Source organism: Tupaia chinensis, unplaced genomic scaffold (genome assembly GCF_000334495.1).
Source record: "Tupaia chinensis unplaced genomic scaffold, TupChi_1.0 Scaffold147433_1, whole genome shotgun sequence".
In the NCBI taxonomy this organism is placed as follows: domain Eukaryota; kingdom Metazoa; phylum Chordata; class Mammalia; order Scandentia; family Tupaiidae; genus Tupaia; species Tupaia belangeri.
Window position 1 is genome coordinate 2,901,532 of NW_006207284.1, and position 22,367 is coordinate 2,923,898.

The 22,367-nt window shown below is 41.3% G+C and overlaps 1 pseudogene; it reads right to left on the reverse strand.

The window, feature by feature from the left end:
* Positions 1-16,774: 16,774 nt before the first annotated feature.
* On the reverse strand, positions 16,775-21,670 carry LOC106734026 (thioredoxin-dependent peroxide reductase, mitochondrial-like; annotated as a pseudogene).
* Positions 21,671-22,367: the final 697 nt, after the last annotated feature.

The window sequence follows — 22,367 nt, forward strand, 5'->3', positions numbered from 1 at the left end:
ATGGGACTGGAAGCAGCAGAGACTGATGTAACTTTGGGTTCCAGATTAAAAGCTGCTTAGAAGCAGTCTAACAATGGCAGTGCAAACTAAAGTGCCTGGTGACTAGAGGCAGCAGTTGTGATTCTCATCAGACAGCTCTGTAGTTAGATAGACATTATTTCTAGAAGGTCACCTTCAAGGGTAGTTTTCTTCCTTCTTCACAATTCTATTTTGTCTTATATGCATAGTATTATGGTGCATGCATAAAATAATACAGTTCTCATAGCTTATTTGGTGTAATTATTCAATATGCCTTTATGTCACAAATATGTCTATGAAAGTATTTTGTTCAATTTTTTTATCCCCATCAAAATGATAGTTATTTAAATACTTTCAAGAATAAAGAAACATCTTTACAATTGAGGTCGGTCATTTATATGTTAAAAATGACTTGTCCAAGTTGTAGAGTCTGGGTCTTCCATATTCTTTAAATGAACTTTGTTTCTACCTAATCACTTAGAATCAAATTTTAATGCTTGAAATGAAAAGCTCTCATACCTGGATTGTGGCAACAGCTTCTAACCTTGTGCCTGAACTACAATTTATCTTAAAAACTTTTGTTAGGGATAAGCGGGTGGCATAGCGATTAAGGTACTGGACTCCCAAGTGACTGACCACAATTTGAGTCTCATATCTACTGGCTTGAAAATCACAACAGGTGCATGTGTGTGTTTTCCCAAAACTCCAGGAGGAGAGTGGAAGAGAAAGGATTGCAGCATGGCTATCTTTCCAGGGGATGATTTTTCACTTTCCCTCTCACTGTCTTTTCTGGCGAGTGCACACACCCTATGAGAAAAACCTTAATAAAAAAACAACCAAAAAACTCTTGTCAAACATGTATTCCTAAAACACTGCTTTCACGGGCCAGCAGGTGGCACGAAGGTTAAGGTTCTGAATCCCACATGGTAAGCTTTGTGGTTTGAGTCCTGGTCCCAGCAGCTTGAAAATCACACTGGGCACAAGTGCTTGCATGCTCAAAATCTGAGAGGAGAGTGGAGAAGCAATTGCAGCATGGCCATCTTCCCTGAGGGTGATGTCTCACTTTCTCTCTCTCTCCATCTCTCTCTGGTGAGCATGCACATTCCATAGGGAATACTAACAACAAACCATGACCTGCTTTCATAATGTTCATCTCTGTCCACAAATTCTTGGGGAAACTTGGATATTATTATTTCAGCTTTATGTCCCCTCGGTTGCAAGTGTTGGAACACCAATTCAAACTAGCATAATAATAATAATTGTATATGAACATGTGTGTGTGTATATATATATATATATGTATATACACACATATTTTTCTTTTGCTGACATAGCTGTGAAGTTCGAAAGGCTAGATAAAACTTTAGGCATTCAGGTATGGCTGCACTCAGGGGCTCGAATTTTGTCCTTTAAACTGTGTCCAAACTTCCGCCATATGGCAAATACAAACCCTGGCTTCTTGACCGCTGAAGCAGAAAGGGAAATCTCTCTTTCTCTCTCTCTTTCTCTCTCTCTCTCTCACACGCACACACACACATTATCTCTTTAACAGAACTCTGATTGGTCCTGCATGAGTCATGTGCTCTTCACTTGTCAGTCAGCCTCCAGATGAATGAGATTCCACTGGGCCAGTCTGTGTTGTGTGGTAGGTGCTAAGGTAGGAAAGGCAGGCATAGTCCTTGTAGGTCAAGGAGAACCAATTCCTCAGAAGAAAAAAAAAGGTCTCAGAATAATATCGGAAACACACCAGTTTTGGGGTGCAATGTATTCTCTAGCCTTCCAAATCATACTAGTTAATTTCCTGTTCTGCCAATGGGAGGTAGGCACTGGAGGTTTGGATGCTAATGATGACCTTGGGCTTTCCCTGGAAAAAGGTGCTCTGTGTTTAAGGGAAACCACTTCCTCTGACAGTGAGTGAGGATTGTCCTCCTGGACCAAAGAGCTGTATGCTTGTATCTCTGCTTTCCCTGTAGGTTGCTGCTTTTGAAGTTAGCCTAATTCACTTTTCACCAGTGTTGAGAACATCACCAACCCCTCTCTCCTCTCACAGCCCTGCAGGAGGCCCTGTGTGGTCTTTTGACAGCTACTTTCTGGTCCAGGAAGAATTGGGCTCATTGTTTCATGGGGTTTCCTTTAGGCTAATCTGAAGAGTGTGAAAGAACCCATTTAAAGGGGTTTGATGAATAAGGACGAAATAAAGATCAAACTCAGCCACAATCAAAAGCTGTTTGTTATAGGCAAGATGTTCTTCAAAGCCTTTATCAGGAGCAAGGGAGACTTATCTTGCTGTCCTATGTGGAGAAAGTAGGCGGATCTGGGGGCATTCATTTGAAGTTCTAAACAGATGATGTCTGGCCTGGCAGCTGGGCTCAAAATTATCAGAAAGTCTCTTGAGTTAAGGGGATAGCACTGGTAGATAAGAGCCTGGGAAAAATAACAAGTCATCCAGTAGGAAGTAATGTTTATTAGAGAAGCCCTCCAAACCTTCTTTCCTTGTAGCCACTCCTAGGAAGGAGCCACATGCTGCAAGCTAGAGAAGCTCTTTCCTAATCCTGGATCTCTGGGACAGGAAATTGAGCTACCCTGGTGTCACATAAACCATGTTCTTACTTTTCAGATGATAAATGAATTCTTTAAACCAACACTGAAATGGGGGCATGGTGTTTCAAAGGCTGGTCTCTCTAATGTCCGCTTTGAGTGGTAATAGGTAACATTTATTAAATGCCTATCATATGCTAGATGAGCAGTGTACCCAAATAATATCATTTGCTCTCATCATACTCTAGACTCTTATCATACCCATTTAACAGATTTAGGAGCTGAGGCCTTGATAAGTTCATGTAATTCACTTAAGATTTCACAGTTAATCATAGAAGAGCTGTAGTTGAACCTCTATGGCTTGCTACATCCAAGGCCTGTTTCTTAGTTGTGTGTTATACTGCCATTCTAGCTAGATCCACCAAGGACCTCTTCTTTTTCCCTAAAGAGAACTAAGGTATTTTCATTCTAAACTTTAGTCCTAGATGGAAAGATTGGGGTCGTGGAGGCTAAAGTGATAATGGTTCATGGAATTGACCATAAAGGATAAGAAATACTTTTTTCTTATTGTAAAAGATGAGCCATGAGTCCAACACCCACAGACTTAAGGATGTGTGAATGGTGGTGATAGAAAGAGTAGCCTAGAATCCAGAGTTAGGCAGGAACCCATTTGAATTCATGCTTGTAATAATTCCAATCAGCATACTGATAGGTCTTTTTTTTAAAAAATAATTATTTATTTAATTTTATTTATTGTTATTATTGTTTTTCAATTTACTATTAGGCACCAGAGAGAGAGAGAGGGAGAAAGTGAGAAAACAAGTTGCTAGGTCTGGTTTTGAACTATGGTTGGCCATGTGGGAGTCCAGCACCTTAACCACCACACCACCTGGCCCCTAGATGTGTCTTCATATCACTCCTTAAAGGAACAAGTACAGTCCATGTTGCCCCAAACAGTCATTTAAATTTAATTTTAACTAAACATAACTAAAATAAAAAATTAAGCTCCTCAGTACTACCAGTGATATTTCAAGTGTCCAATAGTAGATATGGAATATTCTCATCATTACAGAAAATTCTATCAGACAGCACTGCTACAAAACCTTCCTTGACCATGCTCCATTTCTCTGCCGTTCTTCATAGCAAAGCTCCTTGAAAGAACAGCTCTATTGTTATCTCCATTTCCTCACCTAACTTTTCTACCTCAATCTACTCCATTAATTGTTTTCACACCAACCACTTCTCTTTACTGACTCTTTTCAGAGTCATTAATGAGCCTCATTTTGCCAAAGCCTGTGGCAAATGTCCTGCCCTGTTCCTCCTCTCACTGTGTTGGATGCTGTAGGTCATGTCCTCCTCCTTCAAGCACTTTCTTCTCTGAGTGGCTGGAAGACTACACTGTCTTTGTTCTCCTCCTACCTGGATGAAACTCATGGAGTGTGTAGTCTACACTTTCTAGTGTCTGAGTGTTGAAATCACCTGTGGAGGGAATGTAGCTACCTGAGAAGGAAGCCTGAGGACTAGGCTCCAGGGACTCCTCTATTCCCTTCTCTTTCCTATGAGACCTCTTAATTCTGGAGTCCCTGGAGCCTAACTCCTGGGTTTAAAGTTCTTGATGGCTTTCCACTGCATCCAGAGTGAAATCCAAGGTACCACAACATCTGCTACCTAGTAGGTGCTCAGTTAAAGCTTCTTGACTTAAAATGTTTGCCGACTAACAATTTAGCTAGACATCAGAGAGGAGATATTAGGGACTATAGCTGACGCCACTGAGAGGCAGAGGCAGAGGCAGAGGAGGAATCAATTGTAGTTATTGAAAAGTGAAGGACTCTATAGCTAGAAATGGAGAATTTCATATAATGAGCTTTTTTTTTTTTTTTTTGAGAGATTTTTCACTATAGGGCGCGTGCGCTCGCCAGACAGACAGAGAGAAACATTAGAGACAGAAAGCGAGAAATCACCCCCCAGGGGGGATGGTCACGCCGCAATCCCTTCTCCTCCATTCTCCTCTCGGGATCTTGGGCACGCACGCACACGCGCCCGGCGTGAGTTTTAAGCCACCGGGTCCGGGACACAAACCGCGGTCGACTACGTGGGAGTCCAGCAACATAGCCATTACGCTAACTGCTGGTTCCCATAATGAGCTTTTTGACCTTGGCCAGATGGGCATGGCCCATGTCTTAAGTCAGCTTCTTTTGTGTTTTATGATTCTGCCTATATCTTGAGGATGTCAATTTCTATTCATATTTATTTATTTGCTGATTTCTTCTTTAAGATGTTAACCCAACATGAGTATGAATTTTTATAAACCATTCTTGAGCCTCAGTTTCCCCATCCATAAAGTGATTTGGTTTTCGATACATAATTCCTAAACTTTCTTTCATTATTATATTCCTTATGGTCTAATATAGCTTTAAAGAAGCTCAGGTTATATTCTTTCAGGAAAGCAATTTAACACTCATTTGTAAAAGACTCAGACTAATTTTATTGGGTCATCAGAAAAGTCATGATGCATTTAAATACATCATGACTTTTCTGACGACCCAATACTTCTAGAACTTTATCCTAAAAAATAATCAGAATTTTATCAGAGACGTATTGAAACTAAGTTAATATTAGATTTATAAATACCAGATACTGTGTGGGAAGAGGGTGGGTGAAGGAGGAGAGTCTGAGGAAGGACATTAAGGAGAAAAATAGAAAGGCAAGGCATTTATGGGACAAAGAAATAGGCTATTATCTGTTGAAGATAACGTGTATAGTATTCTCAACTAGACTGGTGAGAAATGTATACATGTTAAATATTCACTTTGCAAGCTAAGTGAGATATGTGATTGAATGTATAAAAGAAATTGAAATAAAAATGAAAAAGATTATTTGTAATAATAAAAAATTCAGAAGCAACTTAAAAAATTAATAGTAAGGCTAAATAATTGCGGATACTTATTTGTTAGAAATTGTAACATGGAGGCCAGCCAGTGGCGTAGTGATTAAGGCATTAGATCCCCACATGGCCAACTGTGCAGTTTGGGTCCCAGACTCAGTGGCTTGAAAAGCATGCCAGACACGTATGTGTACATCCCCAAAATCCTGGATGGGAAAATAGAGGAGAAGAGATTGTGGTGTGGCCGTCCTCGATGGAGAGCACTTTCTCATTTTCCCTTTCTCTCTATGTCTCTGTCTCTCTCTCTAGTGAGCACACACGCCCTCTAGCCAATCTTTTTTAAAAAATTGGGATATATTTAAATATTAAAATATAAATTTCAAGAACCACTGGAAATGAAGATTTCAAAATAAACATGAAAATGAGGGGGAAAATGTTTATAATCCAGTGTTAAATTATTTATAACCTCAATTTATAAAACATATAACAAGGGGTCTTCATAAAAGTTTATGGGGGAACCAGCAGTTAGCGTAATGGCTATGTCGCTGGACTCCCACGTAGTCGACCGCGGTTTGCGTCCCGGACCCGGTGGCTTAAAACTCACGCCGGGTGCGTGTGCGTGCGTGCCCAAGATCCCGAGAGGAGAATGGAGGAGAAGGGATTGTGGTGTGACCATCCCCCCTGGGGGGTGATTTCTCGCTTTCTGTCTCTATGTCTCTCTCTGTGTGTCTGGCGAGCGCACGCACCCTATAGCGAAAATCTCTCTCTCAAGAAAAAAAAAAAAGATAAAAGTTTATGGAAAATACATTTTATGAAAAAAACTATGCACCTATTTTAATTAATTTTTTTTTGCACCAAAACAAACTTGTAATCATCAGTGCATATGCAACACTTCTGCAGCCAGGGACTTGTACTTTTAGATAGCAGTGGCTCTCAGAGCTGAGAGTTTGGAGTCAGAAGTCTTGGGTTTCGTGCAATTTAGTTCAACAAATATTTATTGAACACATCGTATGAGTCGGGATAAAATGCCATGGGCTGGGAATAAAACTAAATGGGAAAGGCCAGGTCTGAGCTGAGAGACAGACTGAAAGCTGAAAGTCTACCAAGATGGTAATCACAGGGCACTCTGGGAGCACCAGGAGGGAAGGGGTGTTTGGAGAGAGGAATGTGAAGGACAAAGGGCTCAGAAACAGTGTCCTAAAGATGCACCAGTCCCACTTACTTGTTTGCAACCTTGTACCAGTTACTTAGCCTCTTAGCCTTGCAGCTTTTCATCTGTAAGAAGGAAATAATGCCACTGGTTCTCTCTGTAGTGATTTTTGAAGACGCTTACAAGAAAGCATATAGATGTGCTCTTAGCACCTGAAAAAATGCTATCAGGAACGAATGGACTTAATCTATACACTTCAGGAAGGGGTTGTGGGAAGCCTTGATTTAATGATAGGCAGAGCAGCAGGCTAGTTGGATGACAATCCTCTTGTTTGGGGTGAGGTTACCACTTCTTCCTTCTTTAGAGCCCAGCAGATGCTCTGTGGTATGTTATTGCCCAAAGGAAGTGCAAAAAAGCTGATAAAGAGATAAAGCAGGACTCTGTGGGAGATTCTCAGCTTCCACATTGTAGTCCTTTCCTCCCCTGTCTTGCTTCAGCTCTGGGGTGACCTCCTGAAATCTTATTGCTTGGTCACTTGGAGGATATGGGGCCGCAACTGAGGGCCCATATCTCCAGCATTTTGATATGAACAAGCCAGGGGACTGTCTGTAGTTGGACTGGGGTCCTGTGGGCTGGTAGTACTTGTGTTCAGTTTATGGCTAACAGTACTGGTTTCTTCCTGGTTGAGTGCCTGGGTCACCATGCTTTCCGAATGAAAGGTAAAGACTGCAGCTCCTCCTCCTACCTGGCTGGACCGCAAACCTGGTCGGAAAGCTCTGTGATCTGCGTACTCAGACAGGTACTGACACCAGAGATGCAATCTGGTAGTTCCCTAAGGTAGGCTGGCTGCTGCTTCTGGCTCTTCTTTCGGTAGAGCTGGGCCTCTGCCAGAGATCTTCATACTGAGAAGCTGATTCATTCTTTTTCAGTTTCTCTTTCCCTCTGCCTTTTCTCCTTTTTTGCCTTCTCTCTCTTCTCCCCACTCTTTCATTTACTCACTTTTATAAAATATTAATATTTATTAAGAACCTGTTGTGCATCAGGTAATGGGGGTATGACAAAGTAAAAATGCCACCAAAAAAAGTTCTAGTTAGAGACTATGGAACACTTTGAGAGCTATGGCCACCAGGCAAAATGACCAGGTAAGACATTATAGAAAAAGGGTCTTCTTGGCTCGGTTTATTGTAGAGTTAGAATCTGGAAAGGCAGGAATAAAGTGCGTTCTAGGAGGAGGGAATAGCATAAACCAGGGCATGGAAGTGGAGACCATGGGACACATCCGAAGTGGGGGACGATGGGCTGCTAGAGCAGACAGAAGCCCACCTACTCTCCTTTTCTCTCCCAGGGAATGGGCGAGACTTCACTCAGCCATAAGAGTTCCATTTCCTAACATAAAATCTTCCCCTCCTGTAGTTGTGAGGAATATCTTTGTGTAGTTGGGCTCTTCCAAAACTTTAAACTTGCTAGTGGAAGAATTTTGGTATAAAAGGATGACAAAGGTAACATTACTAGTTTTAGTTCAAAGAGGATCTTTCACTGGAAGTTACAGAAAGCACTAACATCATTTACAGCACCTGTTTTTTACCAGTCAGTTCTCTCTGTGTGACTCAAAGTAAAACCATCTTGTACTTGCAGACCCAGCCCAGAGGAAGGTCATCGTACACTGCCATGAGCCAACAAGTGTCTTAGGGACAGGACCTAGTCTTGTTTACTCTCGTAACCCTCCTGTGGTACATCTGAGGAACTCACTGACTGACAGCAATCATGAGAACAGACACATACGGACATGGGGTCTGCATAATCTGGGTATCAGAATAAAGTCACAACAGCCCCATTTTTCAGAAAGACAGATTGAGAATAAGCACACCAAGAGCTTTGCTCAGCCTTTCTGCCAGAATTTGGCAAGTTCCTCTTCGGCATTCTGGGTCCATGGAGAGCTCTGTGCGGCCTTGGCAGAGCAGGGCCTGTCGTGTCTACCACATGGCAGCTCCCCTGCAGTGCCGAAGGATGAGGCCATTTGGAGACAATCCCCTTCTGTCTCTGGGCTCTGACATCTGGGAGGTGGACAACCAACAGGCCTTGGCCAGGCCTCCTGGCCCTTCAGCTTGCCGCATGTTTGTTGGAAGCCACCTTTCAGGAGAAAGTCACAGCACCGAAGGTCACCTTCTGGACAAATAATTCCGGTCCAGGGGCACCAGATGCAATTGGGAGTTTGAGGCAATGAATAAATGAACAAATGACTTTTTCTTCAATGAAAATAGGATTTCAACAGAACTGTGGCTGTCCTTTGCTCAATAAGATTGGCACTCTGCAGAGAAGCGACGGAGGGTGGCTTGGTTAGAATCCAATTCCAGTAATTAGTTCTATTCACAATAAGGCATGTTAATAGGTCCCATGTTGAGCAGGCAGAATCTCTCTCTCAGGTGCCAAGTGCCAATTAATGAAATCAACATTTATGTCCCACAGGTAAACAACCATGCTGCCTCCATTCTCTTGGTGTAGTAGGCTGACACTTCCCTAGTAGTAGTTGGATCCTAGATAATAGACAGTAAGCTCCAAGAAGACAAGCGTTGTGTCTGTCTTGTTCACCACTGTATTCTGGCTTATTCCTCAACAAAAAGAACCTCAATAATTTCTCCTCTTTCTCTATGCTCACCTTTTGCAATATGACTTTACAGTTCCTGACCTTGTCATTTGCTTTGGCTGCATGATATGGCAGAAGCTACATGGTGTCAATTCTGGGCCAAGAAGTTTTGTGCACTTCTATTCTCCGTGGACCCTCTGTAACTTCCTTAGCAACAGGTTAGGGCTGGTCTTCTGGAGGGTGAGTGACACCAGGCACAGTCACCCTCATCACTCCACAGATGACTAGTCATCCCCCAGACCTATGGCTGTCTGGACACTGGATGACCATTAGCTGACTACAGATGCAACAGTGAATCTATCTGAGACTGAAATTGTCCAGCTGGGTCCATTACAAAGAAATGCAAACGAAAGTAATGGTGATTGTTTTAAGCCACTAAATTGGCAATGGTTTGTTATACTATGAAAGCTAACTGATTAAGCACCCAATTTATATCTGTGGAGAGATGGGGAAATTATTGATTGGGTGTCATGAAATTATAAATTGCTTTCCCAGTCACTTGCTTGCAATTCTTATTTTTATTCCTAACACTTACTATGAGCAGAAATGATCTCTTGTGTTTATTGGTTTGTTTATTTATTTACTGTCTCTTTCTAGTCTATAAGCTCTATGAGGATAGGAAGAGGTCTTGCCTATCTTACCTATAAATTTAGAACAGTTCTTGGCACAGAGTGGATTCTTAATACATGTTTACTGAATGAAAGCGTGAATGGATTTCATTCATGTTACCTAAACTGAGGTTAGCTGAGCAAAGAGCTTGGGAAGCAGATATCACATAGATTGGTTAAACCAACCTTTGTTCTTGGTGTATTTTTTTTCAATTTTCCCCTTTATCAATAAGCACTTACTAAAGCCTGGCAGATGAACATAAAAGGACCATGCATTTGTGGAGATACTGTTATATTTCCTTTTCTCTTCTTCAGTGCTCTGTTTCCCTTTCTCCAATAACTTTCATTTGAAATTTTATTTCATTATTGTTTCCATGAGACAGAGAGAAACCACACACAAGGTGTTCATGCTATGATATACCTCCAGTTTTAGCTGGCCAGGGTTATTGGTGTGTGTGTGTGTGTGCACACCCAGAATGCACAGGATCCTTAGGGTGCAAAACCCGATCTTCCTATATGGGCTCAGCATCTTGGGGTTTTGTGTTACTTTTGTGCCACTGCAATTAGTCATACTAATGTTTCATTATCTATATTTATATGAGGAAAACCTTTGGCTTGCTTGGGTTTTTCTTTATTAAAAAATTCACCACTGGGACCAGCAGTTGGCATAATGGCTATGTCAATGGACTCCCATGTAGTCGATCGCGGTTTTAGTCTCGTTCCCGGTGGCTTAAACTCACGCCGGGTGCATGTGTGTGCATGTCCAAGATCCCAAGAGGAGATGGAGGAGAAGGGATTGCGACATGGCCATCCCCCCTGGGGGGTGATTTCTCACTTTATGTCTCTCTGTCTTTCTCTGTTTTTCTGGCAAGCACATGTACCCTATAGCAAACCTCTCCAAAAAAATTATAAAAAGAGAAACAACTCACCACCAACAACATCGATACCATCATCAGCAACAACAAAACTTGTTTCTAAGATTTTCTTTCTCTTCCTTTTCTTGTTCTTGACTCAGATATTTTTCTTGGCCTCTTGGTATCTACTGTTAACATTCCCTTTGTTTACTTGTGTTTATTTTCCATCTTAGATCTAAGCAGAGAAAGAAATTATATAGAAAACTATGGAGGCAACAGCCATTACAATACATTGAGCTCCATGGAGATAGCACCGGGGCAAGTGAGAGCCAGACGGGCACTGGGCAACTCTGTGCCTTGTGGAGGAAAGATAACTAAACATGGGCAAAGGAGATCCTAAGAAGCTGAGAGGCAAAATGTTGTCATATGCATTCTTCGTGCAAACTTGCTGGGAGAAGCACAAGAAGAAGCACCCAGGTGCTCCTGTCAACTTCTCAGAGTTTTCTAAAGGTGCTCAGGGAGGTGCAAGACCATGTCCGCTAAAGAGAAAGGAAAGGTTGAAGACATGGCAAAGGTGGACAAGGCCCGTTATGAAAGAGAAATGAAAATCCTTATCACCTCTAAAGTAAAAATAAAAAAGAAGGTCGAGGATTCCAATGCACCCAAGAGGACTCCTGCAGCCTTTTTCTTGTTCTATTATAAATATTGCCCCCAAATCAAAGGAGAACATCCCAGCCAACCCATTGGTGACGTTACAAAGAAACTGGGAGAGATGTGGGGTAACACTGCTGCAGATGATAAACAGCTTTATGAAAAGAAGGCTGCTAAGGTGAAGGAAAAATACAAAAAGGATTTGCTGAATAACGATTAACGGAAAGGCTGATGCAGCAAAAAAGGGAATTGTCAAGCTGAAAAGAGAAGGAGGAAGAAGAAGACAAGGAAGATGAAGAAGGTGAGGAAGAGGAGGAAGATGAAGACTATGAAGATGCAGAAGATGATGATGATGAGTAAATTGGTTCTAGTGCAGTTTTTTTGGACTATAAAGCATTTAACCCCCCTGTACACTACTCGTTCCTTTTAAAGAAAAAAATTGAAATGTAAGACTGTGCAAGATTTGTTTTGAAACTGTGCGGTGTCATTTTTTGCATAGTTAACACACTACTGAATGTATCTGGAGTCTTTAGATAGCCCTGTCCTGGAGGTATTCTCAATAGCCACTAACCTTGCCTGGTACGGTATGGGGATTATAAACTGGCATGGAAATTTAAAGCAGGTTCTTGTTGGTGCATAGCACAAATTAGTTATATATGGAGATGGTAGTTTTTTCACCTTCAGTTGCCTCTGATGCAGCTTATATGAAATAACTTTTGTTCTGTTAACTGAATACCACTCTGCAATTGCAAAAAAAGTTGCAACTGTTTTGTTGACATTCTGAATGCCTCTAAGTAAATGCAATTTTTTTTACTTAAAAGAAAAAGAAAATGATGGAGGCAAAATTTGTACTTTGAAATTCCAATTCTATTTATTTTTTGGTCAATAATAAAATTGGAAAATGGTCTTTTAAAATGTAATATACACCAGGGACCAGCAGTTAGCATAATGGTTATGTTGCTGGACTCACATGTAGTTGACCACGGTTCGAGTCCTGGACCTGGTGGCTTAAACTCACACTGGGTGCGTGGGCGTGCGTGCCTAAGATCCCAAGAGGAGAATGGAGGAGAAGGGATTGCAGCGTGGCCATCCTCCCTGGGGAGTGATTTCTCACTTTCTCTCTCTCTGTCTCTCTCTCTCTGTCTTTCCAGCAAGCACATGCGCCCTATAGCAAAAACCTCTCAAAAAAAAAAAAAGAAAGAAAGGAAAAAAATATACACCAAATGTAATCTTTTTTTTTTACCAAACTCTGTCAGTAAGTTAATTTCCAAGTTTTGTAAGGAACAAAACATACAATTAACATTACAAAGCTTCGTTTTGAAAAGAATATATAATATAATAAGTGAGTATATTTGGGCTCAGGATGGAGTCTTACTGTAAAATGGCTAAACACCTATAGATATCCTTTGGCCTTGTATGGACAGGGACATCAGCATCTAAACATCAGTTGGAATCACGAGATGAATCTCAGTTTTTCCTTATAGCTTTTGTACTCTTCATATCAGCCAGTTCCAACCTCTAGGGCTAAAAACAAAACAAAACAAAAAAACAAAAAAACTGAGCCAAAAAACTGGATGGCTTTCTACCGTAGTCACTGCAGACATTTTTGCACTGTCACAGGTTACCATAGTCATTCTTACTTTAGTGGGAGTAAGTGGGCGAGGGGTACCTTTCTTTTCCCTGCTTAGATGACCCTCTCAAGTAACTGTTCCTCAAGCCTGGCTTTGAACACAAGCCACACATGTTAAATGTGACATTAAATATGTGGCTGGCAGAGTGCCTGGTACTCAGATCTCATGTGGAGGGTTTTAGTTGGGTCAGTTAAACCCCTCAGTTTTTCAAAGATTGTGTGCACCAGTTCTGTTGGAAATCTATGACTTGTAGGATCTTTCTTTTCCCTCCTTTGCAGTGGGACTTGCACATCAAGTTTCTCTTTCTTAGTCTGTCTTTGGGGCTCTTCTTTTCTCTTTTAAATCTGCCCATGGGGAACTGACTTCAGGGGGTGAGTGCAATGAAAGGAATCCAGGGGAAGGCCCACCTGCACCTCTTCCTGTCAAAGACATCATCAAGAAGGATTTATTAAGCACTGACTTTGTCTGGTCTCCCCTAGAGTCCAAATTTATTGCCGAGAAACCTCAGCCCTTAATGGGTATCCAAGCATTTCAGATTCATTTGCAGATGATCCTTAATGGCAGTTCACATGTTTGAAGACAATGCTCTCTATAGTCTTCTCATGATTTTATTTAATTACTGTTGTTACAGATTTATAAATCAGATGCACTAGATTTACACTTACTGAACTGATTTTTATAACGATCTCATTCCAGAGAATGAATGCAGGTGGCATTTTAAAGCTAATTCTTTTCCTCCGACCGCCGTAGAGTCATGTTTGCCCATATCAGTGCTCTGATTCTTGCCTGTAAATAACCAGGACATCAGGTCCTGGAAAACCCAAGGATGGGATCAGAATGTGCATGATGACAGGAAGCTCAGCAGGAGGATATTAACACTAATTACAATACTTTTTCCTGACCACGGATAATGATGGCTTCTTTTGTTCAGCGTCCTGAGCAAATCCCCACTACAGATTTTCATACTATGAACCACGACTGAGCATCTGGATGGAATTGCCGTTACAGCTGAATTAGTCGTTCCATTTAGAGAAAGTAGGGAGAAGCTTCTGTGTTGCCATTCTCCAATCATCTGTGCTAACTGAATTTCAGGGGAGGAGGGGTTGTGAAACCCTTCCCAGAAGAAAGAAGCATTAACTATGACATGACCTATTAAGCATGTACAGAAGTTATGAGCTCAGGAAGGGTAAGGTCACACATACATATTTTGAATGGGCACTTAATAATTTTTTTCCCTCACTGCCTTGGCTCTGTGCTGAATTAATTCCACTTTTATCTTGCTTTTAAGTAAAAATTTATGGATGGCAGCTGAGGTCCTTCTTTGGGTCTTTATGATTTGGGATTAAGAATCTTAAGTGCCTGGACAACTCATTAGTGTGCACACTAGCCACTTGTATGCAGTCAGGAGAATGAGAGGAAGCAGGGAGAAGGAGTAAGAAACAAAGATAAAACAGGAACCATTGTTATTTAACATTAATGACAATAGTTATAATAACATTATTATTATTTTGCTATAGGGTGCACGTGCTTGATAGAAGAAGGGGGCAGAGAAAGAAAGAAGGTGAGAAATCACTTCTCAGGGAGATGGCCATGCTGCAATCTCTTCTCCATTTTCCTCTCAGGATTTTGGGCATGCACACATATGCCCCAGCATGTTTTTCAAGCCACAGGGTCCAAGACTCTAACTGTGCAATTGGCCATGTAGGATCCAGCACCTTAACCACCATGCCACTGGGTGGCCCTATTATTATTTGTTTTCTAGAGCAATTACAGGGCCTCCTTTAAGAGTTGAAGATTGTACAATACCTTGTACAATAGCAGAATAATCATTTTGGCCAAAATTTAAATTCATTTTGAAATTGGTTTAAATATCCAATTTAAAGTCTAAACCTCAGAGTTCTAAAAAATTTAAGAAAACAGTGAAACATTCAAGCCACATTCTACCCCACAAACACCCATTCCAGTTAGTTGAATTTGTTCTTGTGGAGCAAGGCTGATTGGATATGAAGACCAATGTGTAACACTGAGTCATAATCAAACACACACTTCAAATGCTCCCATGGCAGACAGACTCCTTCCCACTCCCACTAGCAATGAGGTCTCAAAGTGGGTGAATCTCAGGATGTCCTTTCTCAGCAAACTCCCTGCTATGGCTGTCTCCCACTGGAGTCACCTTATGGGGAATTAACCATACAGCCACGGAGCAAGAGATGTGCCTACAAACCCAGCTCTTTGTACAAGGATTTGAGATGGCCCACCTAATCTTTGAGGAACTGAGCAAAAGTGCAAATGGAAGCAGCAGCCCACCCTATTCTTTTCCACTTCCAGCCCTGTCCCATACTTTAAGACCTTCTTCCTGGCACCTGGTGATAGTCAGCTGGCAAATTCAAATATCACTTTCCTCCCTGCCACAAATATCTATGCTTTGGCTGTCCTTGGATATAAGAATGTGCATATTAGTGATATGTTTGACCTCAGGAGAGTGTCCTAGAGAACAAAAACCTGAGGCCTAGGCAGTAGGCTTAGGGCTGTTATAACATGGACTTAGAAGAGCCTGGGTGCTTAGATCATGCTCTGGAGTCCCTGAGGCATGCATTCTGCATGGGAGTTTCCTTGCAATCTCCCGGATTCCTTGTCAGAGAGACCCTCTACAGGACAGGGGGTCCAGTGGCCCACGTATAAGAGTGAAACTAGGTTTGAGAGCTACCACTCTGTTAGCCTCTTGTTAATTTTCTGGTCAGTGTAAACTGGCACCATAGTTAGAGTCATTTCTTTTTTAAAAATATATTTTAAAATATATTTATTTTCTATCATATATTTTACATGGAACATTTCAAGAAAGAAATTAATTATATTGATTTCAAAATGCATTTCCTGGATTAAATAAATATCTTTTATAATTATACTAATCAATATCTAGAAATGTATGCAGACACGAAGTCAGCTAACCAATAATTAAAATAACCATAAATATAATCTTCAGGAGTGGGGACCAAGCACGATCAGTTAAGTCACTATGCCACTATGTTTTATTAATAACACAATTCACATTGTTTCAATCACATGTACATCCATTGTGAGAGTTAAATTGCTGATGCTAACAACTTAAAACTATGATCTTTGTTACTTTAAAAGAAAATTCAGTTTAATGCAAAGAAATTAAAGAAATTTTAGAACTCTTTTTTTTTTTTTGAGAGGTTTTCGCTATAGGGCGCGTGCGCTTGCCAGACAGACAAAGAGAGACATAGAGACAGAAAGCGAGAAATCACACCCCAGAGGGGATGGCCACGCCGCAATCCCTTCTCCTCCATTCTCCTCTCGGGATCTTGGGCACGCACGCACATGTGCCCGGCGTGAGTTTTAAGCCACCGGGTCTGGGACGCGAACCGCGGTTGACTACGTGGGAGTCCAGCGACATAGCCATTATGCTAACTGCTGGTTCCCAAGAAATTTCAGAACTCTTAATCAGAAGCTTTTGATGGTTGTAGTACTGCTATGATGTAGACAAATATTCAAGTAAGGCTAAGAAAGAAGGATTTCCCTTACCCAATGAAGACATGATCTAAGATATGGGTGAACCAGGCAGTTTGTTAAAAAATAGCTAGCCATCAAGATGTTATCAATAGAAGACTACCCAGAACATTGCTGACACATTTAGAGTAACTGTTATGAATACAAGCATAACTTTTTTTTTTGCCTTCTATAAGTAATCATTTTGAAATGCTAAAAGTGGGTTCCAAGGGTTCCAACTGTGGTTCTTTCCTGGTGGGAGGAGCTGAAGGCACTCAGGGAATGATTACTGATTTACCTTCTCAAAGTACTCTTTGGAAGCAGTGGGGATTGGCTCGATTGTGGAAGAATCTGGTGTCACTTTTTTGGGAGACTTCTCCATGGCTTTCCACAAACTGTAATGCCTTCACCAAGTGGTGGGTCTCTTCCATCCTTTGGCCCACTGGGAGATCACTGACACTCAACTTGATAACTCCATTGGGGTCAATTATGAAGACACCTCTTAGTGCAAGACCAGGACCTTCTTTTTTTTTTAAAAATTATTTTATTTTAACTTTACTTATTATGATTTTCCAGTTTGACCAGAAACAGAGAAAGAGATGGGGAAAGTGAGAAAGGAAGCCATCAGGTCCAAGACTTGAACTGTGGTTGGCCATGTGGGAGGTCAGTGCCTTTAACCATTATGCCACTTGTCGACCGCAAGATGAGGACCCTTTTAACAGTGCACCTTGTTTCATGAAATTTGTTTAAGTCTGACAAGAGGAAGATGTTCATGTGACCCAAACCACCGTTCTTCCTGGGCGTGCTTGTCTAAGCAAGGTGGCTAAAGTGGGAGTCTGCTGAAACCGCAATAACTCCACAGTGTGCATCATGAAATTCATTCACTTTGTCACTAACAGTGATAGTTTCTGTAGGCCGCACAAAGGTGAAATCCAAAAGATAGAAAAAAAGCACCAAATATTTCTCCTTAACGTCATCAAGGTTTAGGTCTTTGAACTCTCCTTTGGCAATGGCTATACCGTTAAAATAGCGTGCATGCTGGTTGACAGCAGGAACCTGGCATAGGAACTGGTGCTAAAGACAAATTTTGCTTTTCAGAATGAGACCACAATAAGTTTGTCAAGTAAGTGCTTTCAGAAGTAGCAGATTATTCACAAATCATTATATATCTTATTGTGTCACCTATAGCTAATAATGAGGTGATGGACATAGTTCAGTAAGATTCAGAGAGGGCTATTTAATTTAAAGAACAGCTTGATAATTCCCCAAAGTTAAATATACTATTTACTCAAAAGAAGTGGCTTATACTAAAATTTGGTATTTGACACTAAACTTGACATATGTTTCAGCATATGGGTGGAGAGGTTTTGGTGGGGCAGGTGAAAGTCAGTTCATGCATGTAAATCTGTTGTTTTTAGTGCCTGAATCAATAAATCTGGGGGCTTGACTTTATTTCTGTGTATATGCCCCAGAGCTCCTTGAAGCTGGCACACAGCTGGATATCCGGAAGGGAGATTGACGCAGACTCCAGCTTCTATATCTACAGAATTCCTAAGGGAAAGGTTTGTCTTGTTCATCACAGAGCCTGGTGCTTACCAGGTGCCTAATTGATGCTTGATGGGAAACTATAGCGGGAACCAAGACAAAGGGATGGTTAGTGAAAGAGGGCACACAGTAGGGCACAATGTTTCAATAGGGCTCACTGATAAGAATGGTGATTGAATATTGACTAGCATCCTTTTAAGGTTTTGCCATAGGACACGTGTGAGACAGTGAGAGACCGAGAGAGAAAGTGAGAAATCATGTGTAAATTAGAGATTTGAATCAGATAATCTCATATCTAAAATGTTAAGCATCTGTTCTAATTATTCCCAGAAGTATATTTATATGTTAGTCAGTAAACATTATATGTGCACTACCTTAAGTACTTGGTTACCTCTATTAGCTTACTGGGGATATGGAATATATGTAATGTATTCTTCACCTTCAGGAGTTAGAGAAAAAAATAATGCAAGAAATGCAATGAAAAAAACAGTTTAGTGTATAGCTGTGGGCTCTAAGAGCCAAAGATGGCTTCATGAGTGGGGAACCTTGAAAAATAGAAATAATGTGGGTAGCATTGGGGAGAAATATCAATCCAGGCTGAAAGAAGAGTCTGATCAAAGGTAGGAACCAGCTGACATTTTGAGGGACTCTTCGAATATAGACATGGTTGGGACCAGCAGTTGGTGTAATGGCTATGTCGCTGGACTCCCATGTAGTTGACCACGGTTTGAGTCCTGGACCCGGTGGCTTAAACTTACACTGGGCACATGTGCGTGCGTGCCCAAGATCCCAAGAGGATGGAGGAGAAGGGATTGTGGCATGGCTGTCCCTCCTGGTGAGTGATTTCTTGCTTTCTGTCTCTGTCTCTCTCTGTCTTTCTGGCGAGCACATGTGCCCTGTAGCAAAAACCTCTCAAAAAAAAAAAAAGTTAAAGAAAAAAAAAGAATATAGACATGGTTACAGAACAGGAAGTAGAGAGGAATATGTTTGGCTAGATAGACTGAAAACAGATTCTAAAGACTTTGATAGAAAGAAGAAAGGCTTAGATTGGCAGCAGATACATTATCCATGTCTGCATCCTTGTCTTACCGAGTATCTCATTCACATGTTATGCAATGGGCTACTCTTTTGGAAATGCTCTTGGCTGTTGGCTTCCATAACACCTTACATTTGTTGGCTTTGCCCCTATTTTATTGGTCTTCTAAGACTCCTTTGTAATTACATCCTCGTAGACAACCTCTAAGTGTTGGAAGTCCTCTAGCTACTGCACTTGATTTAGTCTAGTCCTATGACTTTAACTATCGTCTGCATGGAGATAATTCCCAAGTACATATCTCTGACCTCATTCTACCCCTTGAGCTCCTTAGACTTGTATTTCCATCCACCTACTTCACATCTCTATTTAGATATTCCACAGGAACCTCCTATTCACATGTTCCTCATTCCCATTTACAGTGCATCTGAGATTTCCTCCAATATCCTCTCCATTCTTTTTCCTTTGTAAAAAGACTTTCCAATTTTAGCTTAGTGTACAGCTGCCCAGAAAAGGCTTCATTTCATGTCTCCATTTTAGTTAGATGTGGTTGTGTGTCTAGGCTCTGAGCAATGGGATGCCAACAGAAGTAATGCAGGTTTTCAAATGATGACCGTAGAATTGTGCTCTGCTTGCTGGATGAGATGCAGGTATGAGAGCTAAAGCTTAACACGGCTAACTTAGATTCAAATATAGAAACTTCAGATGGCAAAGCTGCCTTACTAGCCTGGAACTCTTTACCTATGATTTACTGTACAAGAGAGAAATATTTCCAACTTTGAACCACCGTGTGTCAGGACCATTTTGAATAGCAGCTTAGACTGTATCCCTAATGAATACACCCAATCTTCTGAATCTCAGTAATAGCATTGTTTTCCAACTAATCTTTAAAGCCATAATCTGTTGATATCCCACCCTCCTCTCAGATTCAATTTATCAGTGTGTCCTGTTGGCTACACCTAAAAAGTATATCTCAAATCTAGCTATAACTCAAGTTCATGCCTAGTACTACATTACCTCCTAATGGGTCACCTCATTTTGTATTTGATCCCATTGTACCCTTCTGACTGTACCCAGAGATAGCTTTAAAAACTTAGACATAGGTCATGCTCCTGTTTGAGAGTTGTCAGTGTCTTCTCACTTCATGAAGATCATGCCCAAAGGCCTTTTTTTTTTTTTTCTTCTTCTTTTTCTTTTTCTTTTCTCCAAAGGTCTTTTTTTTTTTTTTTTTTTTTTTTTTTTTTTTTTTTTTTTTTTTTTTTTTTTTTTAGAGGTTTTTGCTATAGGGTGCATGCATTCGCCAGAAACACAGAGAGACAGAAAGCGAGGGATGGCCACACCACAATCCCTTCTCCTCCATTCTCCTCTTGGGATCTTGGGCATGAACACACATGTGCCTGGTGTGAGTTTAAGCCACCGGGTCCGGTGGCAGTGGACTACATGGGAGTCCAGCGACATAGCCATTACATCAACTGCTGGTCCCGGTCCAAGGGTCTTAAACTTGGTCTTCTGTAATCTGGTCTTTGCTTTCTTCCCTAAACTCATCCTGAGTCACTTTCTCCTTGCTTACCAATCTTCAGCCACAACAGCCTCTTTATATTTAAGTTCCTCAAACGCTCCAAGCTCCTTGCTATCCCAGGCTTTGCTCACGTGCTGTCTCTGCTTCTCTGTGTCCCTTCATTGGTAATCAGGTTGGTTCTATTTATCTGTTGGGCATCAGCTTAACGCCTTCTACCTTATATCTCCAATTATATGTCACAACAACCAATTATTTTCATCACAATTTATAATTATACATTAGAGAGAGTCTCTGGTTGTTCAGTATCTGTCTTCACTAGACTGAAAGCTCTTTGGAGGCAGATGCCATACTGGTGTTGCTCACCTCTGTACATTTAGTATCACCACAGTACCTACCATATAGTAGTTGCTTAATAAATCTAATACTTCCTGAAATGAAATAAATAGGAGTGGGACATGATGAAAGCAGAAGTTAAAAAAAATATGTCTGGAGACAGTATATCCCTATGGTTTGAACATGTCCCTCCAAAATTCACATGTTGAAATTTATTGTAAGGGTATTAAGAGGGTGGAAACTTGGGACCAACAGATGGTACAGCAGTTGCATTGCGGGACTCCTATGTGGCCTGGCTGACTGCAGTTCGAGTCCTGAACCCAGTGGCTTGAAACTCATGCCGGATGCACGTGCATGTGTGCCCAAGATCCCGGGAGGAGAATGGAGGAGAAAGGCATCACGGCATGGCCATCCCTCCGGACGGTGATTTCTCACTTTTGTTCTTACTGTATCAGTCTTTCTGTCTCTCTGTCCTGTGAGCACATGTGTCCTGTGATGAAAACCTCTAAAATTAAAGAGTGGAAATTTAATCTATGAGATATAGAAGTGAAGCCTTTCAGAGGTGATTAGGATTAGGTAAGGTCATCAGAATGGGTCTCCAGGATTAAATACTGGTGGGTTTATAAGAAGAGGGAGTAAGATCAGGGCAGACACATAAACACACACACTCTCTCATTCCTTCACCATGCAGTGCCACTCACTGCCATGGGACTCTGCAGGAAGTCCTCACCAACAAGACCCTCTCTGGACATGGCTCCTTGACCTTGGGCCAGAACTGTGCTGAACAGACCTTTATTCTTTGTATATCACCTAGTCTGTGGTATTCATTTACTAAGCAGCAGAGAATTGACTAAAACATATGTAAAATGAGTTTTTATTGGAAATATTAGTTTCCTAAAATGCTATAACAAATCTTCACAAACTGGGAAACTTAAAATAACAGAAATGTATTCTCTTACAGTTATGGGGGCCAGAAGTCTGAAATTGGTTCTCTTGCTGCAGCTATGCAAGTGGGAGTACCAAGAGCCTGGACTCAGAGCAGACACCGAGGAGTGTCTCAGGAAAATGGCAGATATTATGATAATAAATAACATTAAATTAAAAAGAAAAAAAAGAGAAAATGGCAGATAAACTGAACATGTGGGAAACTGCCAGTCTGGATAAGGCCAAGCTAAGGAAAACGGAGATGATGGGAAAACACTGCCAAGGAAGGAGACCCCTGAGCTGGGGAAGTGGAGTGAAGCTCCCTTACATTGCCGAGCGCCCAGTCGTGATGTTGAGGAAGAGCCACCTGCACGATGGACACAAGCCACAAGTTACACCGTGAACCTTGTGGGCACTCTGTGCCAATGTCATCTGCCTGTGGTTCTTTAAGGGGACCCTCCTCCCTGATCAGACTGCCAAATTCTCCGGTGTGCCCTGGGATATTATAAAACATTATTTGTATGA